This window comes from Antedon mediterranea, chromosome 2, assembly GCF_964355755.1.
Source record: "Antedon mediterranea chromosome 2, ecAntMedi1.1, whole genome shotgun sequence".
Lineage (NCBI taxonomy): Eukaryota > Metazoa > Echinodermata > Crinoidea > Comatulida > Antedonidae > Antedon > Antedon mediterranea.
The window spans coordinates 22,715,983-22,737,723 of record NC_092671.1 but is presented as its reverse complement, the minus strand read 5'-3'; the positions used below and the strand labels follow the sequence as shown (position 1 = coordinate 22,737,723).

Genomic DNA, 21,741 nt, shown 5'->3' with positions numbered 1-21,741 from the left:
TATTAGAAGGCTAATCAGTTCGGTGTCAGTTGAGTAGGGCTTGAAATTGGTCGTGATAGGGTCCCACTAAACACCACCAGATACCACCAAAGCAACAAATCCTACCACCAGAGAGCAGTCACCTGTTTGAAATTGATTATTAATGGTATTACAAATTTCAAAGGTTAATTCTTTTAGAAACTGATAAAATTGAAGCGCTACCGATGCATTTGTTTGGTTTCTTCCATGTTATTCTTCTTTCTTCCCCAGAATTTTGTTGGCAGCGTATCTCTAATTCCGGTCAACATAATAAGATTGTATAACTTTGTCATAAGATTGACCTGTAGTTGTAGATGTGCAAGAAACTAAACTTTGTTATATGACGTTAGACTCGCGCAGCGTAAGTTACGCGCGATTTTATGAATTTCAATGATTGATCATAGATTATAAACCAAAAGTCATTTTGTATTGACACTTGGTGAAAATTTAAGTCATATCAAGGACAAACTTTCTATGGATTAAAAATGGCATGTTTCACAAGATGTTACGCGCGCACATGCATTTCAAAATGCGCAAAATAATTTCTATTCAACTTTCTACGCTGATCATAAAATTTTGAACATGTCAAAAATTCCCACCTGCTCGAAAAAACTTTACGCGTAAGGTGCGCACGAAGCATGAAAATCATGTGTTTTTCTCTTGAATTATGATTTTACATCAATTTTAAAAAAGATGGACATCATTTCAAATTAAATGATGTCATACGAACACGTTGATTTAGACCATTTGTGCGCGTTTTAGTTGAAAAAGTTATAAAATAAATTTTCAAAATAATTCCAATTTTGAATCTATTATAGCTCTTCAGGATCAATGGTGACCCCCAAATTTTTTTGGCTTATTATGTAAGAAGATAAATTGTAGATACTGTATGAATTCATTCAGAATTTTTATTGTACCTCTCAGATGTTATAACGTCATCGTATAGCCACATGGATGTAAGATATAGGATTTTTGTCTCTTTTGTTATTGCTCATCACATTCAACAGAGCTTATACATATTCCATTTACCCCTAGATTTTAATGATTTTAGATTCTATTATTCGAATGAGTTAAAAATATTTTAATTTTTATGACGTCATCATGTCTAAAAATGTAAATAATGTGGGTCACTTATTTTCATCTTTACACTAAATTTCAATCTGTTATAGCTCGTCAGAATAAAGTGATAATCATGATTAAAACGTTTTCTGGAAGCTATTGGATTGTAGATACGAATTCATGTGAATATTTTGCTAATCAGATGTTGTGACGTCATCATATGGCCAGTTGAATTCAAAAAGTCATATTTTCATCTCTTGCGTAAAAGTTCATTGCGTTTAAACAAGAGCGCATCTCACCTTTTACTTGCCCAAAATTCTTCAAATTTGTAATAATGTAATTAATTAGATAATTGTCTTCTTAAATTGTTATTTTTTTATGTCAATTTGATAACATCATTGTGTTAATAATTGGATTTAAAAGATGGGTCTCTATGCTACACTGTATATAACATATACTGTAAATACTGTAATAAATATGATTAGATTTGCTCCAAGTCTGTATTTATTGTCTTTTTTATGTCATCTCCCACGTCGTCGTTTTGAATTTTGTCTGAAAATACAAACTTGTGAAACACGTATAGAAATCGATTTGCAGACCGCTTTTTAGCATATTAGTTACATTTCATATCAAGTCGTGTTTTATTTTATGAACACTGATTTAATAACGTACCAATTGATTCTACAACGCTATTTTTCTGTAGTTTGCAAAGGAGTGAACTTGACTGAAAAATTGCAAACTTTGATGTACCGGCGGTGGGAACTTTTACGAAAGAACAATATAGACAGGTCCATCCCAAATTACACTCATGGTGATGTTGTTCAGGAACTAGCCAGTGGAAATCTTTATGGTTTGGGAAAACCCCTTGACGTAAAAAAAAGTAGGATATGATCGTTTTGCCAATTGCGAGTGCGCTATTATTAAAGTGTCATTTCCGGCTAATTAGACGTGTCTTTATCATGATTTTTACGTGTGAGTACCATTTCATTTAACGAAAATTACACAGTCAATATCATCGTACTCGAAAATTTACTGGATTTTATATATTTAATGACAAGGACACGATAATCATGCGAAAATGACTCGGTCAATATCATCGTACTCGGGGAAATATACGATTTAGGATCCTCGCAGCAGTAGTCATGGGATGCAGTTTCAACTATTCACGTTCATGTATTTACATAGGCTATGTAATATAAATGTTTTTCTCCTATTCTAATAATTTGTGTTCATCTCTATAGGTTTCAATGAATGGTAATGTGTTCTTTTAGAAAATCATTTTAAAAATGTTTTTTTTTATTGTGCAAGTTTTTTAAAAGATTGGCATGCCAGTGTTTTGAAAATGTCGAAATAATTTAATAGTTAAACAAGTAGACGCACGCGCCTATTGTGTATTTTTTAATCACAGTTCATACGAGATCGAAAGGCGTACGTAAAACATGAGATTCGTAAAATCCAAATTGACCCCAAATATGTAGAGATCGTAGCTATAAAGGTTACTGTGTTTGCATAAGTCGCCCCATACAAAGTCGCCCCTTACAAAGTTGCCCCTTACAAAGTTGCCCCTTACAAAGTCGCCCCATTGTAAAGTCGCCCCAAAACAAAGTCGACCCGACACAGTCACCCCATCGCAAAATCGCCCATTCGTAAAGTCGTCCCAACGCACAGTCGCCCCCACGTTGTCGCACTGCAAAGCACCATCTGAAGAAGTGGAAACCATGCCGGAGTCACTCCAACATTTACGATGATATCAGTCGCGTTCAAAATAGGTCGCGTTTATTTTGGTCGCGATAAAATGATGTTACGATCTAGATTATTTTTACTTTGGTCGATGAATATTTATTAAATTCAAGTGTTCATTTGATGACGTCACAACATTTTGTTGGCTTCCCGAATAAGTCAAAAAAATTAGGGGTCATCTTGCATTCTGAAGAGTTATGAAGAGTTTCTTTTTTGAGGTGCTCATATAGCGTTATTTTTAGTCGGAATGGACTCAAAATCAGTGAATGTACTAAGGATTGTGAGTAGAATGTGATATATACATCAAATTTTTTTTTGGCTTTTTAAGAATCGCGTGCGCAAAAACGTGTTTTTGCACAGTAATCTTTTAAAACATGCAAATGGCCTAATTCATGCTCTAAATTGATCAAAATGTAATTTTTGAGCTTTTTAAATTTTTAACACGCGATTTCACGCGCATTACCTTGTGTACACCTCAGTTTTTATTTGCTAATATTTTTTACCTTGACTAAATGATGTCATGGATGAGTGATCACTCTGAAGAGCTTATTAGAACTAAGTTAAAGTATTTGAAAGACATTAAGACATTTTGGTAATCATTGACATTAAACTTTTTTAGATATTTGTTACACAAAATCTGTACAGAAAGAAACTAGAAAACCACTCCGAGAGTGCATACCTCCGCCTGTAAAATTCTTCTACATCAGATTTAGTCACTGGAAAGTGCGTGTCTTACTGCTGCGTGTTAATTAAGCTAATTGCACTATTAGCATGTGTATTCAAGTTCGGTGTAAAATGTAACCCGCCTTTCAACTAACAATAGCTTCAGTCCACTAACAATAGAACAGAAACGCGAAAAATCAAACGAGTGAATTTGAAAAGAAATAGGGTTTTGAAACAACTCGCATAAAAAAACTTGTAAATTGAATCTAATTATGTTTTAAAATTACAAATCACAAAATATAACTCTTACCTCTTGTACAAAAATGATTTTAAATGTTTTAGACAAGTACTTCTCGATAAAATACAATTTTAGTTTACTTGTTACTTTAAGACTGCTCACCGGCTTTTGAAATTTCTGTCCTATTTTTTAACACTAGCAGGTCTGAAAAGTATATTAAAAAGTGGTCCATAATTGGGTCCGTGGTCCCAAAATTGAATGGAATGGTCCTTGACCACATATCTATTGTAATGTAATGATATACATTTATAATTAAGAAATCAACCTTTGTATTAGAATTAAACTAAGTTCACGAACTTGCCCCAGAAAGACCAGTGGAGAAATTATCCAGATGTTTAATGTTACAACTTCACGCCAGTGTTTTTTTTAGAACATTTTTTGAACATTTACTTTTTTATTTTGACCATTTGAACATTGATTAACACTTTTAGCGTTTCTTTAATTCGTTGTTTGAACATTTGGACATTGTTGAACACTTTTAATTAGCATTTCCTTTAATTCATTTTTAATTGGATCCGAAGCACTTGGGGTAAGTCAGAACCGTTTTGATTTTTGAATTGTAACCCTGTGTGAAAGTTCATGGTATACACTAAAATTGTTTTTTAAATTGTTAAAATAATTGTTGAATAAACCCACCAATAATAATGAAAAATTCAGAACACTGTTAACGTAGTAAATGACGAAAACAATGTTTAATTTGTCGACGAACATGATAGGACACCAGCCCAATTGCAGTCTAATACCTTTACACATCCAACTAAAGTAGAACCCCTTAACTTGCAACCTTACATTGACTGTGTAGAGAATAACATGGGATTAGCAGCCCCATTGCAAATGAAAGAAGAACAAATTAAGGAACAGACTAATCTAATTATGACAGCACCTAATGATTCTAATATGACATTAAACCGAGGTAGATTTAAAGCAGGACATTTCCAAGTTTTAGTTTCGTATTCTAAACCGACTTCAGCCAAACGCAACACTGATAAAACAAAACACGAATCTAATGATTGCAAATTTTGGTGGAATATCGACAGATATAACGAAATTGATTAAAGAGATTATTAATGATAAACAGATACCGATTAGTGGATCGGCAAAACGATTCATAAAACGTTTCTATAATGCAACAAGTTACTGATTTAATTTCTTTTTTTTGCAAGAATTTTTTTTATAATTACGACATTTGCTAAATTAATGATAGCATAGTCTACGTATTTGATGAGATTTGTTTAGTAATGATGTGATTTCAGTTAAAAGAGAATTGAATTTATGTTTAAGTATTGATTTTGTATTGAGTTTTTTGATAATGATTAATTTTGAATTTTGATGATCTATATATTGCGATATTGAAAAGAACGACAATCATTTTGTAACAAATATTTTGTTTAACCTTTGATTCGTTAATCTCAAGCATTAATTAATTGATATACAAAAACAGGAGATTTTTTTTAACATTGAGTACAAAAGCCGAATTTGTCGACCAATTAAAATCGTAATTACCTGTGAATAAAAATGCTTAAATCGATAAAGTTGTGATGATAACGATATATTGTGGATAAGTTGATATTTTGAGTAAATTATTGATTTTAGGCTAATCAGCCACAGTTTTCTTGAGTTTTATGTTTTAATTTGATTGATTTTGTTCGAAGGCCAATAGAATGCGATAAGTTGTCGCACGATTTGATGTATGTTCAATGTAACATACTATTTTTAAGTTTTGTATTTTTATTTTTAACCAATTTTTGTTTGTTTTACGCGAATCCCGTTATTATAGATTAGATTGCATAATTAACAAGAGTTGCTGCCTTCCTGACCGATGTTCTTTAGGGAAACTCCACCGTTGTGATGTCTTTATTGCGGTAATCCGAGTGTAGCATGCCTCCAAAGCAATGGGCCCACAATTACGTCGATCTTGAACAACACTTTCGTTTTTTATACATTCTTTTTTTCCAAAATTATGTTTAAGAATTTTTGAATTTTATACAAAATTCACTTTTTAATTTTAATTTTTTTTAAGAGAGAGAAGAGAGAGAGTGAAAGTGATAAGGTTACACTTCAGAGTCAATGGTTTTGGCTAACTCAATTTTGCTTATGTGTATAATAATGTTTTTTTCTTTTATATAACTTTAATTTTGCATGCCACTATTATAACCATTTTTATATTTTAAATAGATTAGAAAAAAAAGGGAAACATAGGGATGTAATGTAATGATATACATTTATAATTAAGAAATCAACCTTTGTATTAGAATTCAACTAAGTTCACGAACTTTCCCCAGAAAGACCAGTGGAGAAATTATCCAGATGTTTAATGTCTATTTAGTTCATAATTAAATCCCAAAAGTAAACAGGTTATTTGACCTCTCTAACCGTTCCCATCTTAAAACAATTAGATATTGACAGTTTTAAGCAGAGATTCGACAGGGCCAATTCATCATTGTAACCTCCCCAGATAAGATCAATCACTCCCACTTAAACACCCTTGGATAAACTTAGGACCAATCAGTATGCTAATGAACCAAAGCCAATATACCTCCAAGTTTCAGAAGAGCCCACACACACCTCACAGCCACTTCTCCAGAAGCAGATCTACACACCTCACACCTCACCGACAGCATCACTGTATCCTCTGTTCCTGTTTCTATATTGTATTGTATTGAGTATATAATGTATTATTGAATAAACAATATATGTGTTACTACAGTCAAGCGAGTAAGAGTCTTCATTACAAGTCAGAAACCTCATAACACTATATTACACTATCTATTACTATTACTTTTTGAGTAATCCTGCTAACAAACAAACAGATGAAAGCACTCAAAAACTGAGTACTTGGCAAAATATATCCACTGATTGGGAGCATGTTGAAAGATACATTTTTTTGCTTTATGTATTAGCCTTACATGGTTCAAATCCTGATGGGGTTAATAATTTGTTTAAATAATTTTGAATAATCCCGGCATTGCAATAATGACCTTTCTAAACTCAAGATTAACCAGAATAATGGTAGAGGAGTGTTTGAACGATAACTTGAAAACTGTAGGCGCTATCGTGGTAACAAACAAACATACATACATACAAACAAACAAACATACATACAAACAAACATACATACAAACAAAGTAAATACTATACTTGGCAAAATTTTATTTTTTCAAGTAACAAACACACCCGATCGATTGGCGGTGGTAAATAAAGAAGAAGAATAATAAAGATTTCATACAATAACAATAGGGGATCATTTTATTCCAAATGATCACCTAATTACAGTCAAGTCAAGTTAATTTATTGTCATTTGTAAACATATAAAAAACATTATATTGAAATGAATTTGAATGGTTTCGGCTAACAACAAATAAATAGAACTTAAACTACATAGTGAAACTATCCCCGCCGCCACCATCCCGGTATTTCTAGAACTAGTTTGGGGTTGGTAAAAAACAAAACTCCGCCGGACACTATTCCGGTATTTCAAGGTTTTCTAATAGTTGGAAACGGGCTACAGTGGTACCGATTTTTAAAAAAGGAGTGAAGTCTGACCCAAGCAACTATAGACCTGTGAGTTTAACTTCGGTAGTTGGTAAAATTATGGAGAGAATTATCAGGAAGTTCACTCACTTATTTGTTATGAGCAATTTGGTTTCCGGCAAGGTCGTTCCTGTGCTTTACAATTACTTGATGTTCTTGAAAACTGGTTTTCTTATTTTGATAATCAGGATTGTTTTGATTGTATCTACCTTGACTACAAGAAGGCTTTCGATAGTGTGCCTCATCATAGACTCCTTCTGAAAATGAGTGCATTGGGTATTAGAGGTAAACTTCTAAACTGGTTTCAAGAATTTCTTAACGATAGACAACAACGGGTTAGTGTCAATGGATGTGTTTCAGATTGGGCTGATGTTCGTAGTGGTATCCCGCAAGGAAGCGTCGTTGGACCTGTTCTTTTCATTATGTTTATAAATGATTTACCTTCTGTTATTTCTTCCTCTGTACGCATGTTTGCAGATGATACTAAATTGTATAGAGTAGTTAACACTGTGAATGATGCTCAAGTCCTACAAGAAGATTTAGAGAAAGCATGTGACTGGTCTGACAAATGGCAATTACCTTTTAACGAGGGTAAGTGCAAAGTAATGCACTTTGGGAAGAAAAACAACAAACATCTGTATGCCATGCGTGGTTTCTTATTGAATGAAGTTGATCATGAAAAAGACCTCGGTGTTACTATTGACTCTAAACTTGTTTTTAATGTACATGTGGCAGATGTAGCAATGAGAGCAAATCGGAAGTTGGGCATGGTATATCGAGCTTTCAAGTTTTTAAATATGGATGGGTTTCTTCGTTTATATAAAGCTATTATTCGTCCGACCTTGGAATACTGCAACGTTGTTTTTAACTCGCTACATTGTAAGGAGGAAGACCTATTGGAAAAAGTCCAAGAACGTGCCACCAAGCTTATTTTTTCCATTCGTCATTTACCTTATTCAGAAAGGCTGAAAATTCTCAACCTACCTACTCTCGCATACAGAAGGCAAAGAGCTCATTTGATACAGATTTTTAAAATTTTACATGGAGTGGATAGTATTTCTGCTGATTCTTTTTTTGAGCGTGATGAAGATGTTAGAACACGTGGTCATTCTTTTAAATTAAAATTTAAGTTCTCACGCACAAATTGGATGAGGGACTCATTTGGTCGAAAAGCTATTATATTATGGAATTCGTTATCGGAGGATGTAGTAGCTTCAAGATCAACCAATCAATTTAAGTCCGGTCTTGAACGGGCATGGTCCAACCACCCTCTTAAATTTGCGCCATATTCAAGAGTTGATATAATTATCAAGAGGGGCTTATAGGCATAGCCTAGCCTCGACTCCGGACCCAGCATTGCTGAGCTCCGGAAACAAGTAAACAAGTAAGTAAGTAAACCTCTGCTAAAAGTTCTTTCTCATTTTGAGAGTAGTTACGTTCAGCGCTCGTCAAAGCTCTACTGGCGTACATAACAGAGAGGCCTTCTTAAAGGAGTGCAAATCCAAGACGGGCTTCTGTTGCATCACCTTGTCCTTCAGTTGGACATTTAGTATCAAAATACTTGAGAACTGGAGCCTGCGATAGAGCTTGTTTAATATTGTCAAAGGCTTTTTGGCGGTCTGGTGACCAGTCCCAAGGTTGATTTTTGTGATTTAGCCTGCGTAATGGTTCGTTCAAATGCGATAGACTAGGAATAAACTTAGCAAGGTATTTAATCATACCATTCAGTCTCTGCACTGCGGTTGGCGAATCAGGTGTTGGCATATTAATCACGGCGTTTACTTTCTTTGGATCTGATTGGAGACCATTTGCAGTTAAGACATGTTCGATGAAATGCAGCGATTCTAACTTGTATTTAAACTTATCTTTGTTTAACGTAATATTGTACGACAATGTGTTCGCCTTTGAGACCATCCAATGACTGATTTAGTTTTTGCTGGAAAAGTTCAGGAGCGGGGCCTACTGTATGCCCTGAGGCATTCTCAAATATTTCCAATGACCCCAAGAATATTGAAATGTAGTCAGTTTTGTGGACTCCTTTTCTAGTTTACATTGGAGAAACCCTTCATTCAATCAGCCTTAGAAAACACCTTTACTCCATCCAATTCAGGTAGTATTTCCTCTATAACAGGGAGAGGATAGTGACTGCGTTTTAGTGCGCAGTTAAGAGACCGAGGATCAATGCATAGGCGCAATTTACCATTTTTCTTTTCTACACAGCAAAGACATCGATTTGGCTCGATGTGCTGTTGCCTCAAAGCTTTTAACAATTGATATACAATTTTCAAGTGCAACTTTACTTTCATTTAATAATTCTTTTTTTATATCATCATCCAGAATACCACAGACGGTCTGTCTCTAATCAAGTCACTGCCCATATTGCCATATTCACAAATAGAGGCTAATTTACGTAACTTGACCAAATATTGATCAAACGTAGTTTGATTACACTTGTTAATGCAAAATCTTTCAAATATAACATTAGTGTTTGCCCACAAAAATACTCTTCCCATAAATCTAATATGGTATCTAAATTGCTTTTATCTTCTTCAGTTTTAAAAAGGTAAACCTGTGTGAACTTCTAGGGCATTTTGACCAATGCATGTGATAAACGTAGCAACACGATATTGCATTGCCTGATTTTTTAAACCTGTTAGTAACTCGTATGATGTCCACAACTGCTTATAAATTTGCCATTTGGTTTTCATATTTCCTTTTGGAAGATATATTTGGAGGGAGAGGAAACCTAAAATTCTTAATACCATGACCTGCATGGGGTTAATTGCCATCCGGCAAACATTTATACATTTAGACGTTTATAAATAGGTATAACACACTGATCTTAATCTAGATTGAAACTGAATTTAACAATGTATACTATAAACTTACTTAATAGTACAGTATTAGTATATTACTACACTCATTACAACAAAGGCACTGCTTCCACACTACACAGCGTAACTGATAATACGTCTTAGGCCTATACCGCGTCAATAAATCAATCACAAAACTGCTTGAGCTATTACTGGTTGGGCTGGACGATCAACGCTAGATCTACGTAGAGCGTTAGGCGTACACAAAAATGTCCAAATTCTTTGTATCACGATAATCCTACTTCTGTCACCATGTTTTATGTATTGTTTTTTTATGATTAAAGACTTCATACGACAATGATTAACCTTGATATTAACAACTCTCTTTATTCAAGATATCAATACATGTGCTCTAAAATATAGAGGGTGGTATCACTCTTTATACAGGCAACATTTTGTAGCAAGGTTATTGATGTGTATGTGACACTATATCCCGTCTTATGACGTCATTACAGTTTCTTTTGCTGTACCCCGAGTATCGCACATTTGTGCTTGATTACTTGGGCCCCTTATTTTCATCATTAAAGTTAATTTCAATATATTGTAGCCCCTCAGAATGAAAAGTGATACTCATGATTAAAACGTTTTCTGGAAGCTGTTGAATTGTAGATGCAAATTCATGTACAAATTTTGCTCCTCGAATGTTGTGACTTCATCATAATATGTCAAGTTGTATTTTCATCTTTTGCGTCATAGTTCATTACATAAAACAAGCGCACATCTATATTCTACATATTCAAATTTCTTCAACACTCAATACGTGTCTCATTTTGATGACTTCATCATGTTAAAAATTGGAATAAAAGGCGATTCCCGTTATTTTCACCTATGCTTTACTGTATGTAGTATGTATACAGTAAATAGTGTAAACTATATATTTAGACACAAAATAAAAAGCACACTAACATTAAAATGAAATTTTATTTTCTTCAGGTCACAATTGCTTAATCGCAATATTCTAACATATGACATGCACATGGCATTTGCGCGGAGGATAACCTAACTCGTCCATAGTGACGAGTTCCAATCTAGTTAATTAATTAATTATTATAAAACGTTACTATTTTTGTTAAATCAGGATTGAATGATAGAATTTTCACCAGAGGTCGACCAACTACCAGATCCATCTCTAATTTGTAATTATATTGTTCCTCGACCTTCATTAGCGATTTTTAAACAATGTTTCATTATAAAGCGCCTATGTATTTTAATATGATTCCTAAAATCATTCGACAATCTGAAAATATTATTTCCTTTAAACGTGAACTTAAAGAATTTATTTCCAGCTAATATTGTTCGTATTGTGTATATATATATTTTATCGGTCAACGATTTCAACTTCTTAGTCCATGGGCCAGGTCCAGTTTTTTGCGAAAGCAGTATCAAATTGGTGGCAAATGCTACCATACATTTTTGGAAAGCTTAATATGTCTACTTTTCAGAAATCCATGATAGCAATGCCAATTGTACAGCTTAATAGTCATTTTTTAGGATTATATAACACTGCCTACGGAAAATATGCAACACAACATTTTGGGGTAGGGGGGTAACACTTTTGCTAATAACTCGGGATTTAATGAACAGATTTGCATTTTCTTGGTATCAATATGTAGTGTATAGACTGCTTAAGTGTAATATATTTTTCTAAGTAAATCCAACAATTATTGACGCCATTAGAGGTCAGAAGGTCATTGAACTTTAGTAAAAAATGATTTTTTGTCTAATATTAACTTATAACTTTCAGTTTTTAACCAAAAAAATACAATAGATGTTATGCAAACTGATGTTTTCATGAACATATAGACCCAATAAACAAGAAAATTGAAGTTAAAGATTAACAAAATATGAATATGCTGTGTAATATGAAGAAATTTGTTGTTTTTAGTAATATGTAATCGTTTACAATTATTATGGGGTAGGGGGTAACATTTTTGCGAATAACTTACAATTTAGTTAACAGATTTGCATTTTCTTGCTATCAGTATGTAGTGTATAGATTGCCTAATTGTAATATACTTTTTAAAATGGAATCCCGCATTTATTGACATCTTTAGAGGTCAAAAGGTCACTGACCTTTAATAAAAAATGCAATTTCTTCTAAATTAGCTTATAAATTTCAATTTTAAACACAAAAATACAAGATATCTTATGCAAACTAATGTTTTCTTAAACCTATAGACACAATAAATAAGAAAATTGAAGTTGAATATGCTGTGCATTGTATAGAAATGTTTTCGTCAATCTTTGACAATAATGGGGTAGGGGTAACGTTTTTGCAAATAACTTAAGAATTAGTGAACAGATTTACATTTTCTTGTTATCAGTATGTAGTGTATGGATTTCTTTATTGTAATATGCTTTTAAAAAATGAATCGAACATCTATTGATGTCTTTTAGAGGTCAAAGGTCAATGACCTTTAATCAAAAATGCAATTTCTTCTAAATTAGCTTATACATTTCAATTTTAAACACAAAAATACAAGATATCTTATGCAAACTAATGTTTTCTTAAACCTATAGACACAATAAATAAGAAAATTGAATTTAACAAACAAATATTCTGTGAATTTATGAGGACATTCTGTCTGTTAATAGTAATGTATTATTAACAATTATAGGGTAAGGGGTTACATTTTTCCTAATAACTTTTTATTTAGTGATCACATTTGCATATTCTTTGTATTAATATGTACTGCGTAGGTTGCCTAATTGTTATATTCATTGTGAAAAAATAAAACGTAACATATATTGACATCATTGTAGGTCAAATGGTCATTGAACATTTAAAGAAATGCAATTTCGTCCAAATGTAACATTAATAAAGTTTCAATATTTAACGCAAAAATACACCAAATCTAACTTTTTTTTTAAACCTATAAAGACAATGGACAAGAAATTGAAGTTAAAGATTAAAAACAAATAAACATGTGTAATAATATTAGGAATTGTGACCGTAATAGTAATTTGTAATTATTAAAAATTATGGGGTAAGGGGTAAAATTTTTGCTAATAACTTTGAATTTAGTCAACATATTTTGCATTTCTAGGAACCAATAAGTAGTATATAAACTGTTTAATTGCTATATATTAAAAAATTATCAAAATGTTATTACCAGTAGATTTATGTGGTTTTTAACTTATTAAACCTATAGAAAAAAATTCATCGTTTAATATTGTTATGGGGTACGAAATAACAAAATGCATGACTTTTTGGAAGGTATACATTATTAGGTGATCATTTAGAATAAAATGATCACCTATTGTTATTGTATGAAATCTTTATTTTTGGTTATCCGCAACGAAGTTGCAGGATAACCTCTTGTGATTGTACAAAATCATCATCATCATCATCAACTTTTTCTTCTTCTTCTTTCTTTCTGTATGATTTTTGTGTAACGCTTTTCTCTAAAACTCGCAAACATAACATTTCGGTAACTATCTTAACATATTGACATTTACGTAACGTCGTCAAGCGAAGCTTTTCATGACGTTTACAATTGCGCAACGTGACTTACGCGCCATTTAACGATTTTGTCGTATTTAACATAGCTCGACAACCAAATAACATTTCAACTTGAAACTTTGCAAAAGTTTAATTTATATCATTTTAAAAATTATGCCTATCGGATGTTATAACGTTATCATATGGCCAGTTGAAATTAAAAAGTAGTTTTTTCATTTTTTTTGTCAAAGTTATACAAATTTTAAAGAGCGCGCACCGCGCTTCTACGTGCAATTTTTCTTCCAATTGTTATATTTTATTGCTCAATTCATTATCTTTCGATATTGTTATCCACAATTTTATTTTGACAACGTCATCATACCAAAAAATTAGAATATGATGTGGGTCCCGTAATTTCACCTATGCTACACTGTATATAGATATACAGTATATACTGTACATAATGTATATGGCATATAATAGGCACAACTCAGCACTATAAGTGTATATGCATCATGTCATAGGATGGCGTACATCAGCTTTTTACGATCGTATGTTAACGTACGTGCATGTTTAAAAAATGTTAATTTCATTAAAATGATGAAAATGATCACCTATAATTCGTCAAAGTGACGAATTAAATTCTAGTGTGAAATTGTTTTTATATATAAAAAAAAATGTTTCTTCGCAATTTCTTTTTGTACAGATTTTGTTTAACAAATATCTCAAAAAGTTTAATGTCAGTGATTACCAAAATTTCAGAATGTCTTTCAAATACTTTAACTTAGTCCTAATAAGCTTTTCAGCGTGATCACTCATCCGTGACGTCATTTATACGCCATTTTGTGAAATCACATTATCAATCATATCTCCATAATTAATTATCACATATTAATGAAATTCACTACACGTAATCTTCAGGTCAAGCTAAAAAATATTGGCAAATATAAACTCGCGCGTTTCAAGGTCATGCATGTGAAATCGCGCCTTAAAATTTTAAAAAGCTCAAAATTAAGTTTTGATCAATTTAGAGCATGAATTAGGCCATTTGCGTGTTTAAAAAAATTACTGCGCAAAAACACGCTTTGGCGCACGCGATTCTTAAAATGCAAATAAAAACGCACGTGCACGTTGGGTCATGCGCGTGAAATTGCGCGTTAACAATTTTAAAAGTTCAAAATTACGTTTTGATCAACTTAGAGCATGAATTAGGCCATTTGCGTGTTTTAAAAAATTACTGCACAAAAACACGTTTTTGCGCGTGCGTACATAGAAAGCGTAAAAAATACAATTTTTTTGTACAAACTGCATTCTACTCATCTTCCTTGGTGCATTCACCAAATTTGAGTCCATTTCGACTTAAAATAGTGCTATACGAGCACGTTAAAAATGACAAAATGCGCACATTAATTGTACAAAAGTGCTAAAAATTGTAAAAAACAAGGCATTTTTCAAATGAAAATAATTCTTCAGAATGCACGGTGACCCCCAATTGTTTTAACTTATTATGGAAGCCAATGAGTTGTAGATAAGGCGTCATCTACAAATTATTTCAGACCACAAATCAGCGTCCAGACGCGTTTTCTATTGTTTACCCAAAAACGCGTCTCAAAACCCGTCTGATTTGGCTGCGTCTAGACGCCAATATGCATGTTCGACTATGGCCCCGCCCCTATATACGGCTGACTGCACATTGTTATACTCTGTACTGGTGTTAAACGCGCTACATACAAGTGAATTCATTGAGAGCGTGATATTAAATTATTATTTACAACCGGCAGTAAGACAAACAAATCAGTACAGGTATACCCTTTAACCGCCGACAGAGTATACTGTAAAGCGCAAATTTTCGTTTCTATTTATTCGCGACCTTTTATTTTTGCGATTTTATTTTTCTTGTGCTAAAGAGTGAATTTACCACATGCAAAAACGTTAAAGTTAACTTTTGGAACATGGAATCACTCAAACTATTGACCTACAGTACAGAAAGAAAATATTGCAACTTTACCTACGAAGTAGCTTCGTAGGCTACGTTGTTGGCTTCGTAGGTTCCATTGTTTGGCTTCGTAACCTCAATAAACAACTTTTAATGAGCTATGTTCTGAACTTCGTAGGGAGTTCGTAACCTAAATAAACAACCCTACGATGTTCTTAGTGAAGTAAGAAGGTGTGAAATTAATGTGTTAAATTTAACTGGCGGAGGACCAAGTTGTAAATATATAATATTTTTTTAATCGTAATCGTTTCCTTCGTGCGTGTTTACCTACTCAACGGCGAATATAAATATAAATTTCCCACGATGTAAACGTAGAGACGCGCGATCCAACACAGGTGAACCTCAACGAACAGGCCAACTAATAAACATATTATAGCGAATGTCCAGTCCATCCAGAACGATGCCGAGAAAAAAAGATCGTAAACAATTCATTCTAAATATAGTATCAGAACGTTTTCAGTCGGTCGCTCAAAAAGACTGCCGACAGAAGACCGTAATAAATACAGACCTAGTTTTTTTTGTCACATGGCATGAAACGCGATACTCTGGCGGCTGCCGTGCGTCTGACGACGATAAAACAGTAATTAAGATCGTGTACCTGGATTTTGTGTCACATGACATGAAACATAATACTCTCTCCTCTAGCTCTAAACTGCTCACATGTTTTACCCCTGCAAATTCTGGTCGCGCCTTTTTCTTTACACATGTCGTAATCATTTTAAAAGGCCTATGTTAAATCTTAATATGGAATATATATTTATTTTTCATATCCTAGCCTAGGCCTAGGTGTCGTTGTTTTTATAATTCGCTAACCCAAGGCAAGGTAGGAGCGTTAAATAATTTATAGGCCTAGTGTAGGCCTAGGCCGCCGAAACTAGGCTAGACTAGACTTTCTTTCTCTCTGCATGAGCTGAGGTCCACAGGCCAGGCCCGATGTCGTCTCATCGGCAAATTTCCGTCCAAATTAGGATAACCTAGGCCTAGTCTCAGATTTGTTGGTTCTGTGAAATGATACCAATGTTGTTTCACCATACAAGCAATACAGACGGGTTTTAATCACTCAGACGCGTTTTCTATTGTTTTACCTACTAAACAGGGAAGACGGGTTTTAATCACACAGACGCGTCTTCGCCGCGATTGGGTAGCTCATGAATATTCATAATAGATCGTTAATGAGGTTCAGCATTGGACAGACGCGTCTGATGGGTTGCAAGTTTTCAGACGCGTCTCTGTGGTCTGAAATAATTTGTAGATGACGCCTAAATGTATATACACATTAGACGTACAAAATGGTATGACGTCATCATTTGGCCACATGAATTTTTAAAATAGAGGTTTTTCCCCTTTTGTCATAGACCATAGACCGTCTATTTGAATACCTTACTGCTCTTCTGAATTAAATTTGACCTTGATGTTTAAAACTTATTATGAGAGCTGGTGAAATGTAGATATGGATTCATATAAAAGTTAAGCCTATCGAATGTTGTGACATCATCATATGGCCATTTGAAGTTAAAAAGTAGTTTTTTCATCTCTTTTGTCAAATTTATACAAATTTTAAAGAGCGCGCACCGCGCTTCTACGTGCCAAATTTTCTTCCAATTGTGATATTTTATTGCTCAATTCATTATCTTTCGATATTGTTATCCACAAGTTTTTTTTTATAATGTCATCAGTGCCAAAAACTTAGAACATGATGTGTGTCCGTAATTTCACCTATGCTACACTGTATAGAGATATACAGTATACTGTACATATTGTATATGACACATAATAGGTACAACTCAGCATTATAAGTGTATATGCATCATGTCATAGGATGGCGTACATCAGCTTTTTACGATCGTATGTTAACGTACGTGCATGTTTAAAAAATGTTAATTTCATTAAAATGATAAAAATGATCACCTATAATTCGTCAAAGTGACGAATTAAATTCTAGTTTGATTTATCATTATGAGGATAATAAATATATCTTTGATGTTTCATTGTTATTACATATTGATAATAATAAACGTCCAGCTTCTGTGTTACAAATTGTTTTTTGTAATTTACATATTCTAAACATTCAATTGTCTATAGTAATCATAGAAATTGTTTAGATTACCAATTATATCTTTTATTTGTAACTGATAAGATATTCTAAGGTTATAATTGTTCATCTGGTTTGCAAATGCAAATGAGATAGTTTTCTAAACAAAACTGTTATGGTATTGTAATATTACAGGACAATTACATTTTACTTCATCTTGATTTAAAGAAAACAGTTAGTTTATTCAAACTCATTAATATGTCAATTTTTTAGATTTTCATATTAGCTATTATTCCACATCTTCCACATACGTTTGAAAGAACTGGGTATCTCAATGTTTTCATATCGCAGTTTGAAGTATGTGCCATATATCTTGGCATGGTCGAAGGTGGTTCTAAGTTTTTACCATTTTGATCAAGGTTACCAGTAATATCTATTAACCAATGTTTTAACCAAGAACACTGGTGCAGCATGTTACGGTCTTCAGTTTCTTTGTATTTTCTGGACTCGATCCTGGAAAGGACCCAAAATATTGTGTCGATAGAGACATTGACATGGAAATTAACAATTATATTGGAGGATAACTCTGACACAATCACCTAAAGTTAGGTGAGAAGGTCCAGTCAATACAATTTACACAGGAAGGAAAAATCATATCTGGTACATCTTCAGAAGAGACTGTCATGCATACTTTACATTTTCCTCATTACTCACAGACGCCACTGAGCCAAATAGTGTTTCTATTCATTGTTGGATGCACTTCACATCTCTAGATAATACAGACTGAAGACTATAACGTACTGTACCAGTGTACTTGGTTCTAGTATTTTCGTCAGCTTTTTTTTATAACATTTTAAAAGATATTAACGGTAACGTTGATCAAAATCGGGAAACTTGCAAAGTATCACATTCCAAAATGTCAAGGTACATTGCACAAGATCATACTTCAGTTTGCGATAACAAAATCATGTCTTTTAAAGATTTCTATATATACCGTACACAGTTGTTTTAAATGATGTAGGCTTTACTGGAATTTGACGATGTAATATAATAGAATTAATTTTTCTAGAAAGTGTGAATTACTAAACTGCAGCTGATATGCAGATCTGAAACATTTACATATTGTTACGGAGTTCATTTTTGTAAACCAAGATACAGGAAAATGTCAGATGAACATTTATAGAAAAAGAATATCTTTTAAATACAAATTTAATTGGTAGGCCCTAGTGTCATTTTTAAAATTACTATATAAGTCGATTAATTGATTTAAAGTACGATCTGTAAAATAATAACAATTTATACAGTATAGCCTAAAAACAGTAGCCGGAGGATATGTATTTAAAAAATAACCAAATACTCTATCTAAAGTAGTGGAGCTGTAGCTTGGTGGTTAACGTACTTGCCTTCCAATCCCAAGGTCCGGGGTTCAATCCTGACCTAGTGTCAGGCTTGTAACTCGCGACTCTTTCAACTCCACTCCTTAAGCCTTAAGTGAGACTTAGTTTTTAATCACGATAAATTATAAAATAGTTTATCCACCCTGTAATTTCACGATGAAATAAATGTTTTTATAAAGCTCCTATCCTCATATTAAAACAAAATCATTAATTTTTTTTTCAATAATGTATACCCTCCAACAAGTCATGCATAATGTTATTTTGTACCCCACAACAACACTAAATACTAAAATTTTGTCTAGAGGCTTTAAATAAAACTACACAACCACTATTGGTAATATTATTTGAGATCAAAATGTTGCATAATTCTTTGATATAACAATTTTTAATTAAACAGTTTATACAGTACCCTACTTATTGTTACCAAGAAATGCAAAATATGTTCAATAAATTCAAAGTTATTAGAAAAATGTTACCCCTTACCCCATAATTTTTAAGGATTACAAATTACTAATACGGTCAAAATTCTTCATATTGTTAGTGCCTATACATGTTTATTTGTGTTTAATCTTTAACTTTAATTTGTATTTGTACATTGTCTTTATAGGTTTGAAAAAAAAACACCAGTTTGTAATAGATTTGTTGTATTTTTGTGTTTAAAATTGAAACTTTATTAATGTTAAATTTGGAAGAAATTGTAATTTTTGGTAATGTTCAATGATCCTTTGACCTACAATGATGTCAATATGTTACGTTTTATTTTTTCAACATGAATATAACAATTAGGCAACCTACACAGTACATATTAATACAAAAAAATGCAAATGTGATCACTAAATACAAAGTTATTAGAAAAAATGTTACCCCTTACCCTATAATTGTTAATAACAAATTATTATTAACGGACAAAATGTCTTCATAAATTCATAGAATATTTGTTTGTTTAATTTCAATTTTCTTATTCATTGTGTGTATATGTTTAGGAAAACATCAACATAAGATCTTTTGTAAGTTTGTGTTTAAAATTGAAATGTATAAGTTAATTTAGAAGAAATTGAATTTTTGATTTAAGGTCATTGACCTTTGACCTCTAAAGACGTCAATAGATGCTGGATTCATTTTTAAAAAGTATATTACAATAATCTATCTATACACTACATAATGATAACATGAAAATGTAAATCTGTTCACTAAATCTTAAGTTATTTGCAAAAACGTTACCCCTACCCCATAATTGTCACAAATTACTAATGACGAACAAGTTTCTTTATAATGCACAGCATATTCAATTTTGAAAAAATGTTAAATTAAATTTTCTTATTTATTGTGTCTATAGGTTTAAGAAAACATTAGTTTGCATAAGATTTCCTGTATTTTTGTGTTTAAAATTGAAATATATAAGCTAATTTAGAAGAAATTGCATTTTTTATTAAAGGTCAGTGACCTTTTGACGTCTAAAGATGTCAACAAATGCGGGATTCATTTTTAAAAAGTATATTACAATTAGGCAATCTATACACTACATATTGATAGCAAGAAAATGCAAATCTGTTAACTAAATTGTAAGTTATTCGCAAAAATGTTACCCCCTACCCCATAATAATTGTAAACGATTACATATTACTAAAAACAACAAATTTCTTCATAATACACAGCATATTCATATTTTGTTAATCTTTCAATTTTCTTGTTTATTGGGTCTATATGTTCATGAAAACATTAGTTTGCATAACATCTATTGTATTTTTGTTGTTAAAAACTGAAAGTTATAAGTTACCGTAATATTAGACAAAAAAATCATTTTTTATTAAAGTTCAATGACCTTCTGACCTCTAATGGCGTCAATAATTGTTGGATTTACTTAGAAAAATATATTACACTTAAGCAGTCTATACACTACATATTGATACCAAGAAAATGCAAATCTGTTCATTAAATCCCGAGGTATTAGCAAAAGTGTTACCCCCTACCCTAAAATTTTGTGTTGCATATTTTCTGTAGGCGGTGTTATATAATCCTCAAAAATAACTATTAAGCTGTACAATTGGCATTGCTATCATGGATTTCTGAAAAGTAGACATATTAAGCTTTCCAAAAATGTATGGTAGCATTTGCCACCAATTTGATACCGAAAAATGTCTGGCCCATGGACTATCTATATGAATTTTATAACCATTGTAAATTTTTAGTCCTATATTATGTCATTTGAATATTCAATATTTTATGTGTTTTACTGTATGTATGTTTTATCGAGGGCCCTAAATGATCAGTTCCACTAGGAACTGGATAGGCTACCCTCAGTAAAGATGGTAATAATAAATAAATAAAGATGATATTGATATACAGTGTATATTAGTATTCACTTTAAAAACATGTCTCTATGGTTAATTATGATAAAAAGAGAAAACAATGCACTACCTGTAGTTTGTAGTTTGCATTGAATGTTTTCTCATAGACACGTTTAGGCCATAGGCTTAGTTTTGTGGTCTTATGCATAGTCTGACGTTGTCTTGTTGCTGAATGAATTGACTTTCTTTTTTTGACAAAAGCGTTTATACAAATCAGTATTGCCGCAGTAGCAAAAAAGAAAATATCAATCAGTGAACGATGCATGACTGGTATTTATAGTGGGCCATACAATTAATATTAAACTTACAGTGTACCAAATGACATCTCATTTTAAATCATTTTC

At 32.5% G+C, this 21,741-nt stretch overlaps 1 protein-coding gene across 4 annotated transcripts in view; it reads left to right on the top strand.

Moving 5' to 3' along the window:
• Positions 1-21,741, top strand: part of LOC140040729 (WD repeat, SAM and U-box domain-containing protein 1-like) — a 183,710-nt gene that overhangs the window by 3,110 nt on the left and 158,859 nt on the right. The gene's annotated exons all lie outside the window — the stretch shown is intronic.